General features: G+C 38.4%; 1 protein-coding gene across 8 annotated transcripts in view; it reads right to left on the bottom strand.

Moving 5' to 3' along the window:
- The window catches only part of atp2b4 (ATPase plasma membrane Ca2+ transporting 4), a 104,598-nt gene that overhangs the window by 73,730 nt on the left and 18,783 nt on the right, over positions 1–12,085 (bottom strand). The window contains exon 1 of one of the 8 annotated variants that reach the window (XM_046874726.1): positions 6,240–6,259. The exons of the other annotated variants lie outside the window; for them this stretch is intronic. The gene's annotated coding sequence lies outside the window, so the exon portion shown is untranslated. Of the gene's footprint in view, positions 1–6,239; positions 6,260–12,085 lie in introns of those variants that run through there. 8 annotated transcript variants of the gene reach the window in all.

Genomic DNA, 12,085 nt, shown 5'->3' with positions numbered 1-12,085 from the left:
GAAATTCGTTCTTCGCATTTCCTAGCTTGATCAGAAGCTGGGGTCAGAGCACAGGGTCGGCCATGATACGGCGCCCCTGGAGGACAGAAGGTTAAGGGCCTTGCTCAGAGGGTTAAGCGCCCCAAAAGTGGCAGCTTGGCGATACCGGGGCTTGAAGGTGATCTTTTACTGTTTGGTCGTTGTTTTGGAGTTTAAAACTCTTTGTTCTATGAAGCAAAGCATTTGGTAGGACTTTTATGAAAACGTTTACACACAACACCTAATGACCGTATCAGTGCAGTGTTGTGAGAAACGCTTAACTCGTACTGAATGAGCAACCAAACAGCAGCTGTAGCTAGCAATGCGTTCTCAAAGCTGATGCTTTCTTCGGCGCAGGGAGTGCAGCTGGTGGAAGAGTATTAAGAGAAGGAATAATTATAGACAGCTGACATTACTTAACAGGAACCGCGGTGCTCTCTGCTCTATTGCTCCACTCCTCTGCTTCAGATTAGTCGCAACGGAGTAGAAGTAAGGCGAGCCGTAAAATGGGTGGATGTCACTTCAAACTGAGAATTTAAATTATATTTCTCCTGTAAGGGGAGAGGAACAAGCAATCATTATGAGAAAACAATGCACACGAGGAGAGCCTCTCCAGAGCTAATGCACTACTCTTGACTATGACACAAGGGCATTAGGGATACTCGGAGACAACAGCAAACAAGGTGCGCTGAGCTTTTTTTTTTTCAAGTGCCGGTGTTATAATAGACGCTCAACAGCCAGCTCTTGCAGGAGTTAAATGTAGAAGAGCGGACAAACAGACCTGCATGACAGGGCAATGCCTCTGGGGAGGAAGCAGGGCAAATGCTTGTGTACTTGACAGACGGCACACCAAGGTCAGCACTCAGTAATGGTCAGCTCAAGTTTCAAACCATGTCACTGGGAATTTTAAAAAGGGGGAAAAAATGCTTCTTTATAAACCAGTAAGCACAATAGCTCAAACTTTCAGAGTGGGATTGTAGCCCACTCTCCCTTAGAAGGCTTCTTCATAGTTACTTCATACTTCAATATGCAAATCTACAGTTTATTTCATCATCTCATTTCTAATCTCTACATCCTTTCTTGAATAGCATTGGTTTGTCTTTTGCATTACAGTTATAAATGGGAACACTGTTCATCACCACAATATCCAGTGGTACTCGGATGATTAGGGGTTCCCTTTTGAGTCTTTATGTCGTCTCAGAGATGTTTTCTTGCCACCACTGCCTCTAGCTGGCTCATTACCGATTCATTTATAAATAACAAATAAAATGTTATTAAATGGAATACACATTAAGTGTGTCAGAGACATTGAAAAAGTGCAACCTGGTTTTAAATCTGGTTATCAGAAACAGTTTGTGAAACAAATTATTATTTTATAATGACAGTTTATTAAAGGCACAATGAAAAACATTAAATTAAATTATATTGACAATTAAAAAAAACCAACTAATTTGTTCACCTCTCATCCAATCGGGTCAAAGAAAAATTATAGTGAGAAAAATGTACGTTTGAATAAAAATAGATTTATGACACGCTGAATGAAAACTATTTCCTCGATAATATTCTAATGCTGCATTATATCTTTTATCTATAAGCAATGTGATGTCCCACTGTTACCATGGCTGCATACAATCAAGTCACACAAGCAACAAAGGCAAACAACCTCCTCAGAGTTAAGACAATTTTTAATCTTTAGCCTGATTTACTCGGTAGATTAAAAATATTAGTATCAGTAAGAGGTAGTTAGCTGACACTAGATAGGATTCCTTCACATTTTCTGTATAACTGTGTTCACTGTAAATATCAAAATGATCAAAATAACAATTAGCACATGCTCAAGTCATTCTCCAAGGGTGGCCTTATAGTGTTACAAAAACAAGAACTTCAAACACTAGGCTTAACTCGTATCCAATTGCAACGTTAAAGGTGAAAAATCAAGCACTGAGCACCTGCATGAATTAACTCGGAATTGCAAGAGCTGCCCATTATCATCATGAGGGCCCTTCTCCAAACTTCAGATCTTATCAATTAATAAAAGAAAATGAATCTATTCCACATTATTCCCACCAGTCCACTCCACTCCTGAGCCACTCCAGAACCACTGTCATCCTTATCAGTTATTTACACGGCCCTATCAATTGTTCCTTGAAGCAGACTCAGTTTAAAAAGGCTGAAATAAACGTGCACATTGTTGGACAAAGCTACATTAGATCGTTTCGCTCTGGCGCTCGAGCCGAGTTCGCCTCATCAACCAGCAACTTAAAGCTCTCCGAATTATTTTTATCTCCCTGCTAATTAATCAATGCAATGGCCCGTGAGGAAAGATGATAATGATAGTCAAATCGTGGTTTGATCATGGAAACAAGATAAAACTCTTGCACGGCACAACGAGAAACTAGCAATTGATCGAATCAGAAGGTGTAATTTGTCATTAGTCAGGCTGGCACGGAGCGGCAAAAAATGAAATTACTCTACAGAAATTTGCAGATGTATCAAAGATCCATGTCCAAGAATTCCTAACAAAGTCCACACAAATGCTGAAATCAGTAAACAGGTTTTCATGCTGCATCACAGTAAGAAACATGGTGCTGAAAAAAGAATTTCCATACAAAGTAATGCAACGGCAGACTAGACAGCACCGCTTTAACCCACTGAGTGATGAATCACTTCAAAGTGAGACATACTTCACAGCAGCTCAATACATTAGTATGCTACAGAGGGTGAAGAAAAACATCCGCGAGGTCATTCACTGTCTCAACACCATCAAACAAATGTCTACAGGGAATGTCCTTCGACAAATGCAAAAGTTTTAGGGAACTGAAGATCCGTTAAGCCGAAACGTGACTCTCAGCTGCTGGTGACCATCAGAATGACAAAACTTTGCTAATATTCATTACACTACACTGCTCTGAAATTGGTCAGATGGTAAACAGATTCAATCTAATACGTTACTATAGTTACTATTCAATAAGAGGACAATAAATTCTATAGTACACTTATGGCACAGCAACTATAGAGATTGTAGTAATCCTATTAATGTTTAGTTCAAAAACTACAGCAGTCCTAATATAGTACATTATAGTACTCATAGTATAACAGGTACTCTTTTTATAGTACATAAACTATAGAAATCCTTATAGTATAACTAAAGTAATCCTTTTAGTACAGAGTAACTACAGCGATTTTTTTGTACAACTACAGTAATCATTTTTAACATTGTAATGACAGTAATCTCATAGTAGAGAAGTATGTTTTTATAGGCAGTAAATATAAAAGTCGTCTAAAAAAAAAAAAGTTTTCTGTAAGGAGTTACTGTAACAGTCAGGGGTAGAAATATTATGCAAAGTTCTGCTGCAAAGACAAGTCTTGGATACAGAGGACTGTGTGCTTTGCCGTGTCTTTGTCTTTTATAAGGCGCGAAAGTTCATTAGCATCTGCAGTCATGAGCTACCATTATTATTATTCAAGACATGAAACCAGCTTAGATATGCATAAAGAATGAAAGAAATTCCACTTCAAAGGCACTGGGACTATTTTCACAGAAGTTTGTGCAAAATGTTCAAGAAACTGCCAGAGTACCAAAATACTTCTTGGCGCTAACTAAAAAGTGTCGGATTCAATTCTTATTAGAAATGTAGTACTAAACAGCCATTCTCACAGGCAGAAGTCCAGAGTTTACAGCATTCCTTCAACCACAGCCACAGGCATGGTGCATTTTAAATGGTTTCCTCTCTCAAATGAAATGACGTATCCAAGACACAAAAAAAAAAAAAAAAAACACAATTCATTCTGTTCTTATCAAAGTTATAAAGGTCAACAATCACTTGTTTGCAGCCCTAGTGCACCGTGATAAATATTTCAGTCACCAAAGATGAGAGAACCTCAGCACAACGCACCACTGGTTCAGTTTGTTGCCTTGGCGTGTAGTGACAAGCAAAGTGGGTGTAAAGGCAGACTAATCTCTGAAAGGCAGAAAGAGGAGACAGCCATTTCTCAGCTCTTCCTGAGTACTGTCTGAAAGTGTCTGCACTCTGCCATTTTCGACGATTCCTTATTGGAATATTTTCCGCTGCAGGAATGTCACGGTCAGCCTTAGGTTTGAGTCTACAGTGAATTACACTTGCGTTGTGGGACTCTGCTTGCTAAAAACTTGATTATAATTTCCTGATTATGCTTCTCCGCAATACTGCACTGCCCCATAGCTGAGTGCACTCATAAGAATCGCACAGCGACTGCTTTCACAATACAGGTCATGCAAGCTTGTAAAATCTTGCACCTCCAAGCCTTACTGCAGACTCTGATAGCAGGGTATGGGGCACATTGTCAATCGCAATCGAGCTCTTTTTTTTCCCCCCACACCATCACAACTCTGGTTTAGATTTCAACCACAGTTGAAAAGAGCCATCTCGAGCTCATCCGAGGCCAATTTTAGAATCGGGGGGTATGGGAAGGAAAGGATCAGCAGACCGTAATGCAAAAGAAAAAAAAAACGGCCTTTCAACATACATGAAACCAATGATGCGAACACAGATCTTAGAACATTACTGCCTAAAACAAACAGTGCAAGCTGAACAACAACACTAAAATGTCCCTGCATGGATACAAGAACACAAACAATAGTACATGCTCTCCTGCTGCCTAAAGAGATTTCACTGCAATATCCTGATGCAATATCTCCTGCTATGGTTTCTGTAACTCAAACACAAGGACACCCTGTGTGATCCAGATGTGGCTTCTGTTCCTCATGTTTTTTCATTGCAGCAATATTCGCACTTCCTGCTGCAGTCACAGTCTCCGTAGAAAAGATCTAATCTAGTGATTGCAACCCGTTACACTTGTACAAGGCCGTTTACAACCTATAACTAATTTTGTATCTTCTTTGCATTTTCTGTATGACTAAGCATTCAGTCGAATTATAAAAATAATTTAAAGAAGTCATTATTACTCATACTGAGGGGGTTACATGGGGTGAGTTGGGGCAGTCGGTCAGCTTGTGAGGTGTTCAGTGTTCATTCAGTGTTCAGGGTCATACTCTGTTAATCACACTAGCCAATCATAGACACGTGAGCTCATGTATGTGGAAAAGGGCAGACAGCGATTTTTGACTATATAGTGCTGCTCCTGTGTCTCAGAGGAAGCATATGATAACATTCGAAGGATGAGTATCTCTAAAAGAATTTCATACCCGCATAGACAGGGGATTAAAATTACATTCAGATAAGATACAACAGTAGGAATAAACAGACAGCTTTCTATCCATCTGTTCACTATCCAAACATGGCAATACATTTGTCAGTAATGTATTCAATTCAAACAAATTCCAGCCATCATAGTACCCGCTTGTTTGTTCAGTTTAACTCTGATCCATGTACTGCTATCAATCCTATAAACCAATAAATGAAAATCTTTTTCTTTTTTTTTTTTTTTTTTAAATAAAATGACAATTGTGTACCTTTCTAACAAAGATCTTGAGTTAAAATCTTATAAATAATCAATGCAGTCTCTATAGTTTTCATTTGCATAGCGGAAAAGTTTTAAAAAGGCAACCTCGACCTTGTTTGAGAGACTTAAATGGGGTAGCCGAGCTCTTCTGCTGTTGTGCAGTCAGGAGGGAAATTGGGAATGTCCTGAGGCAAGCCATGGGCTATTAATAAAGCATTGGTGTGTGTATAAGAGGGGAATCCCTGCATAAATGCACTTTTTTCTCCAGCTTGAATGGTGTCATGCCACAAGTTGAGAGTTGCATTAAAAAAACAAATGCATTTAAAAAAAGAAAAAAGAAAAAGAAAATTGAGAATGTTTTAGATCGCATCAGCACAGCATGTCTTTGAAACGTCTTTACAGACCATTTATTCTTTCCTCGCTGACATTTGATTGCAAACGAGGCCATGTTCTGAGGCAAAAACATTTTTCATCAAAACACAAAGGTCCAGAATGCCTCCTGGTTTCATTCAGAAGAAAACAGAAATGCTTCAGTCTTCAAACTGATATTCTTGAGGTAGTCATGGTTTTCAAGAATGATGGTACACTGTTTGGAATATTCTGTTCTCAAAGACTGAATGAACGCGTAATGTGCGTGTGTGTGTATTCCCAGTTCAGCCTCACATAATAGGCATGTAAGAACCCAATTCCACACATTCCACCATGTTTTTTCCCCCGCATTCCAACCTAGCTAAACTGAGGCACAGCGAGGAATACCATTCCAAACCCTTCGCGCTTACCTTACAACCTTTTTCCTATTCATATTATCCCCTTTGCTTTTAGGTTGCTGTACCACAACTCGCTCTGTCTGCCTGAATGAAGGAAACATGTAGAGGGGGAGAACACAAGAAAACTTTCCACTCTTTTTTGTTCCTTCCCCCTGTTTCCGTCCTTCCTCCCTCATGCTCAGACACGCCCAAAAGCCTGTGTGGGTCGTCTCTGCATTTACTCTACGCTGTAGTCTGCTTAATGACTGTGTGTGCTTGAGAAAAAGGCAGGGCACCAATGGAAAAAAGACAAATTCTTGGGAATGCTGAAGCTGCATAGGCTGTATGAATGTTAGTTTATAATCCCAGCGATTATATTCATAGTTACTACATAAAGACATTCATTTTTATTTAACAAAGCCAGAAAGCTAAAACCTATTCAAAAGGCACAAACGCGTAGGAAGACCAAAGTAAAACAAATAAAATGAATAAAAAAAGGCATCAATTCAAGGCCAACAAAATGCCCAGAAAACCCACCTATTAAACAAACATGCTAAAACGTCCTACAACAGTCTTTTTCTCTGCTAAACAGCCTCAATTTTTACCTGCGTCACACTCTCTGGAGCTATAACGCCATCTGCGCTGATGTTTGGTTTAATGTATGGTCTAGAATTTTCAATTAGTGCAATTAGATAAGGAGCAGCAGAGCCACTCACTACAGGATGTAGGATTTTTGATTAACCGGTAAAGTCAGTCAGTAAATTAGAGCTGTGAGTTCCTTAGCAGAGGACCAATACGTTTCTGAATAGGAAACTAATCTAAACAAATCGCAGTTTCCAATGGCTGTGTCAGTCATTCCAAGCATGCCTTGGGCACGACAAATATTTGCATATAAGAGAAGCCATATAATTGTCCTACTCAGGCTGGCTAGGCAACCTAGCCTTTAAAGCTTCTAAAGAGAACCATTATCTCAAAATGCAATCATCTAATGACGTGCACAGAAGTGTTGTGCAGAGATTTTGAATTGGCTTAAAGAATTCAGAAGGACTGTACCAATACCCATATACAGAAAAAGGGTAGGGCTGCAACAACTATTCGAGAAAATCGCTAATGAAATTCGCCGTCAACGAATGCCGTTATCAATTATTTGGGCTGCTCAACACAACACAGCGGTTTGCGAAATGGCGAAGATGACGGATCAACCAGCAGCAGGAAAAGAAAACAGTGGTGTCATATGAAAATGGTGTAGTTTAATGAAGTGCTATTGTGTAAACTTTTTGTTTGCTAACTTCGGGACAATCGCACTGTATCTGTTCTGTCGTGACTCGTTTTAGTTAATTAGTTGTCTACTATAACAGTTAACTTGTGTTATTAAACTTTTTTCTTGTTTTTAATTTACAGCAGCTTGATTACTTTTAAATGCTTGTTTTCAATGTTTGTATTTATCAATGCATATATACAATTTTAATGGAAAAATTAAATTATATTCTGGATAATTATATGCTTATATCTTCACATCTAAACAAAATGTCAATTTTTTAAAGCATTGTTGTTGAATTTATAATATATATATATATATATATATATATATATATATATATATATATATATATATATATATATATATGTATGTATTTTTTATTCAATCAATCAGGGGAAAAAAAAACATTTGATTAAATAGATATCAAAATAGAGCCCCAAAAAGGGTCTCAAAAACTTTTCGCAAATTGTTCCAGTACTTTCTACAATGCATCCTCCTCTACTATGTGTTCCAATAGGTTAAGCAAAAGCGCCTCAAAACAAGCATGCCCCAATATTTCACAGTCATATGTCACGTTAAGTGTATCAAAGAATCATAATACTTTTTACACAAACTCTACCAAAATTTTACATAAAATGTACACCATTTCTTCACTCAGCATCCCAACAGTTTCAACATGGTGAACTTATGGCGATTATCTTAGAAGGATTGAGCTCTATATACAACAAAAGCTTGAGAAAATACAAAAGGTGATATTAAAGCATGTCCAATAATGATCTCTTACTCACCTGCAGAATTTCAAATCATTTTATTGAGCATATAGTGCTCTGGTTATGTTATATATCTTTGTCAAACTGTTACCACACTGCTGTGGTGTCTTTGGATGTGGAAGCATCTAATTTTTCCTGCACATTAACTATAAGACTCAAACCTGTTTCAGCTAGACCATGCCCTTCTGCACAACTCTCTATGAAGATATGGTTTACATAAATCAGAATGCGTGGCCTGCTATATAGCTCGAAACCCAACTGAACACCTTTGGGATGAATCAGAATGCTGACCTGCACCCCAGGCCTCCATACCCTAACTCAGTACCTGACTTTACTAACACCCTTCTCCACAACCACACTCCAAAATATTGTGGAACATCTTCCCAGTACAGAGGCGGTTATTATAACAGCAAATGGAGACTTAATACGAAATTGGCTATTTAAAAAAGGACATGTGAATTTAATAGTCTGGTATCCATAACCTTTTGTCATTATAACGTATTTATAATATATAGAGCTGTTTATTTTTAAATATTCAGTATTTAAATATTAATTTAGATATTAGCAATCTATTAGCATATTTCACATTCAAGTAGCCTCAGCCTCTACCAACAGTCAGACAAGCGTTAAGTGTATCAAATTTACATCGTCAGCCAGACTCAAGCTGCTCATCTCACGTCTTTTCCTTCCCTTTGTCCAAAAATTTTTTCTTTGGCTGCCTTATCTGCATTACCATCACCCAGAGCATCAACAGATACCGCAATGCTAACTTTCGCAAATGTCATCCTCCGTTATCATCAGTCTCCTTGAGGGTATTTTGCAGGAAAACAGACAGTCCAAACATACAAGGATCCATGGGTTACTGCTTTTAGCTGAAAGCCAGCTGGAGCACCAGCTCTGCCTTTTATACAACAGCTTATTAGGAGACAACTGTAGCTTTTCAAACCAAATGTCACAAGACCAGCAGAATGGTCAGGTGGCATCAGAGAGAGAGAAAGAAAAAGCATCCAAAAGACTCAAATATTACTTCCAACCATAATGGCACTCCATTTTTTATCAATCCCATCCATACCAAGAAAACCACAAACTCTATTTAGGAGAAATAGTGTTGAGGCGCTTTAAAAATGCAAAGCAGAAAAGTTAGTGACGTGTGATTCACACTATTTTAGCTGTAACATCATCACCTACTACCTCATGTCCAAAAAATACACATTTAGTGACAAGCATAGAAATGTTCTCCTGCAAACCTTATTTGTGTTTTCAAAAAGAAAAAAAAAGAAAAAAAAAGAAAAAAATGGCTTCATAGGAAATGGTAAGCATACCATTTTAGTGCCAAGAAAGCTTTGAGCAATGCGTCAAAAAGAAAAGGGGAAAAAAAAAAAAAGCAACATGTCTGGACCACTTGAATGACAGGGACTGTGATCTGCACGCCTGTAACAGGATCAAGTAGCATGTGTGACGACACAAAGAGGAAAACTCTTATGAACATGAAGAGGCCCCTTTGGTGTCATTAATACTTCAAGTAAGTCACAGTGGGCAAGCAGCTGTTTCTTCAGTCACACAAGCAATGCGATGCTACAGTGTTCTACTTAATTTAATTAATTTAATTTAATTATTGTAATTCATTTACAATTCCACAAACTCAGAAAGACCTAAGAGAAAACATTTAAATAAGATTCAGGTGACTGTTGCTGAGATGTTTTCCTTCTTTCCACAAGTGTCACAAGATGTTGCGAGGAACAAACATAACCCCTTTAGGTTGTGGAACGTAAAGCATTTGGGAATCATAAGCAGGCTAACAGACTTTCTCTGAAAAGGCCCTCAGTTAACTCGCTCCATTCAATGCCACGATTCTTCTCGGGTGTTGTGCATATCGTGGCTTAATTTTAACCTCGGCCGTTATGTCGCATGCAGAACCACATTAGCAGCTGGCTTTAATTCAGCAGTGGAAAAAGCAGCGAGAGGGAGTCTCCAACAAAGAGCCCTTCTTGCACGGTTTTTCTGGCACAGAGCCCCGGTCACATGTTGCTGTCCTGCTTATGGCTGCTCTCTTCTTCACTAGAAGCTCTTGTCTGGAGTGGCTCGTAGGAAAAGCGCGAACTTATAAAATTAGTCCGAACGCGTTATACGTTCATGACTTATTATCTCAAACATTAAAAGCGTGAAAGGGGGGGGAATAAAAAAAAAAAAAAAAAAAAGGGACATGATCATTTCCACATGTGTCAAAGGAAGTGTAAAGGGTGTGACTTCCTTAAAACAGTGTGCGGACACTTTGATAATAACAGGCAAGTGTGGCCACTTTTAGAAAGCGTTCGGAGGCACTCTAACAAAATTCTGCAAATTAGAACTGATATAGATGCAAGTGGGCCACTAGGTGTAAAATCCTTACCTTGTTGCCGGTGTTCAAACAAACTTGTTCAGCTCACGGACCTGCTAAATATAATGATGCTGCTGGAAGGGTGCAAAAATAACATTAAGTGTTTCTAAAGGCTGAGGCCTGTGGTGAAAATGTCTTCCATGAGCACGACCGCTCAAACAATGTGTAAAAGCAGCCACACCCTGCCGAAAGGAAAACGCATCAGCTGAGGGAGAGGGCATGCCGTGTTTGTACTGCTAGTGTGTAATACTGAGGTAACCAGTTCAAAAGTCTGATGCATTCAGATCTGTTCTAATAGATGAAAAGGCAGGACCGAGCAGGAGTGCAAAGTTTAAGAGTAGACGCATAATAGGATCCACAGAGAAGTCTGATTTAAATCAGCCATCGATCCATGAGAATTGATCAGAGTGCAGACAGACACCTCAGCATATGGTGAGATGAGTATGCACAATCGACAAGGCAGCCCAGGAAACAAAAAAAAAAAAAAAAAAAAGGAAAGAAAGAGTGGATGAGGGCATTACAAACAAGAGTTTCCCTATTGGCATTTTTCCAGCACATAAATTAGCAACATGCTTCTGCCTGGCACATTCAAAGTACAGATGATCACAAATGAACAAAGAAAAAGAAAAACAGGAAAAAGTCCATTAGGTTTGGCTGATGATATCAGGAACAGAAAGCAACCTAGCCTCTTTTTGTTTTTGTTTTTATTTTTAAGTGCACTTAAGGCATTAACTATGAGGAATCCACCAAAAGTTCCATGCTGATGCTTCTTTTAAGTACCACAAGATAGGGCTGGGCGATATGGCCTAAAAAAAAAAAATCCCTGATTTTTTCACAAAAAATCCAATTTGCGATTTAAATAGATTTTTTTCCCCTGCTTAAAATCAAACTGCATATGACAAAGAAAATGTTCAAAAAAAGTTGTAACTTTATTAAATGGGTTAAAGTGCAATCAGAAACAACAAGCCATTGTAAATTGTGAAAATAGAACGTAACATAACATAAAATGAGCATACCTACAAAGAAAAATGTTTTATGAGTGTTTAAATGTGGAACATGATTGAAAATGCACCTGAGGTTTGGAGTGATTTTGCCTTTACCTTTCTTAAAAACTCCACAGTAAAATGAGTTGAAATTTGAAATAGGAATATAATGGACAGCGAGATTCTAAATAAGATTTATTTGGAAAGATTGAGCAAACCTCAAAAAAATGTTTTATGAGCGTTTGATTGTGGTGATTCAAATGCTCTGATTTTTCTGTTTCTTAACGGAAACGCCGTTCTGAAGCGTCTTTACAGGTATTTTGACCGCTCCCACCACCCATACCGGAAGTGTACGATTAGACGCGCAACACTAAACAAAGTGCGGCTGCTTAACCGTGTATTTTCAGGATGCGGCTGCTTAAGCGCAGTCTTGACAAGACCAAATCTGCTGTAATTACAAGCTACTTCTATTCATCAAGTTTATTTTT

Source organism: Silurus meridionalis, chromosome 19 (assembly GCF_014805685.1).
Source record: "Silurus meridionalis isolate SWU-2019-XX chromosome 19, ASM1480568v1, whole genome shotgun sequence".
NCBI lineage: Eukaryota > Metazoa > Chordata > Actinopteri > Siluriformes > Siluridae > Silurus > Silurus meridionalis.
Note: the sequence above shows the minus strand (reverse complement) of the source record. Positions and strands in the feature narration are given on the sequence as shown.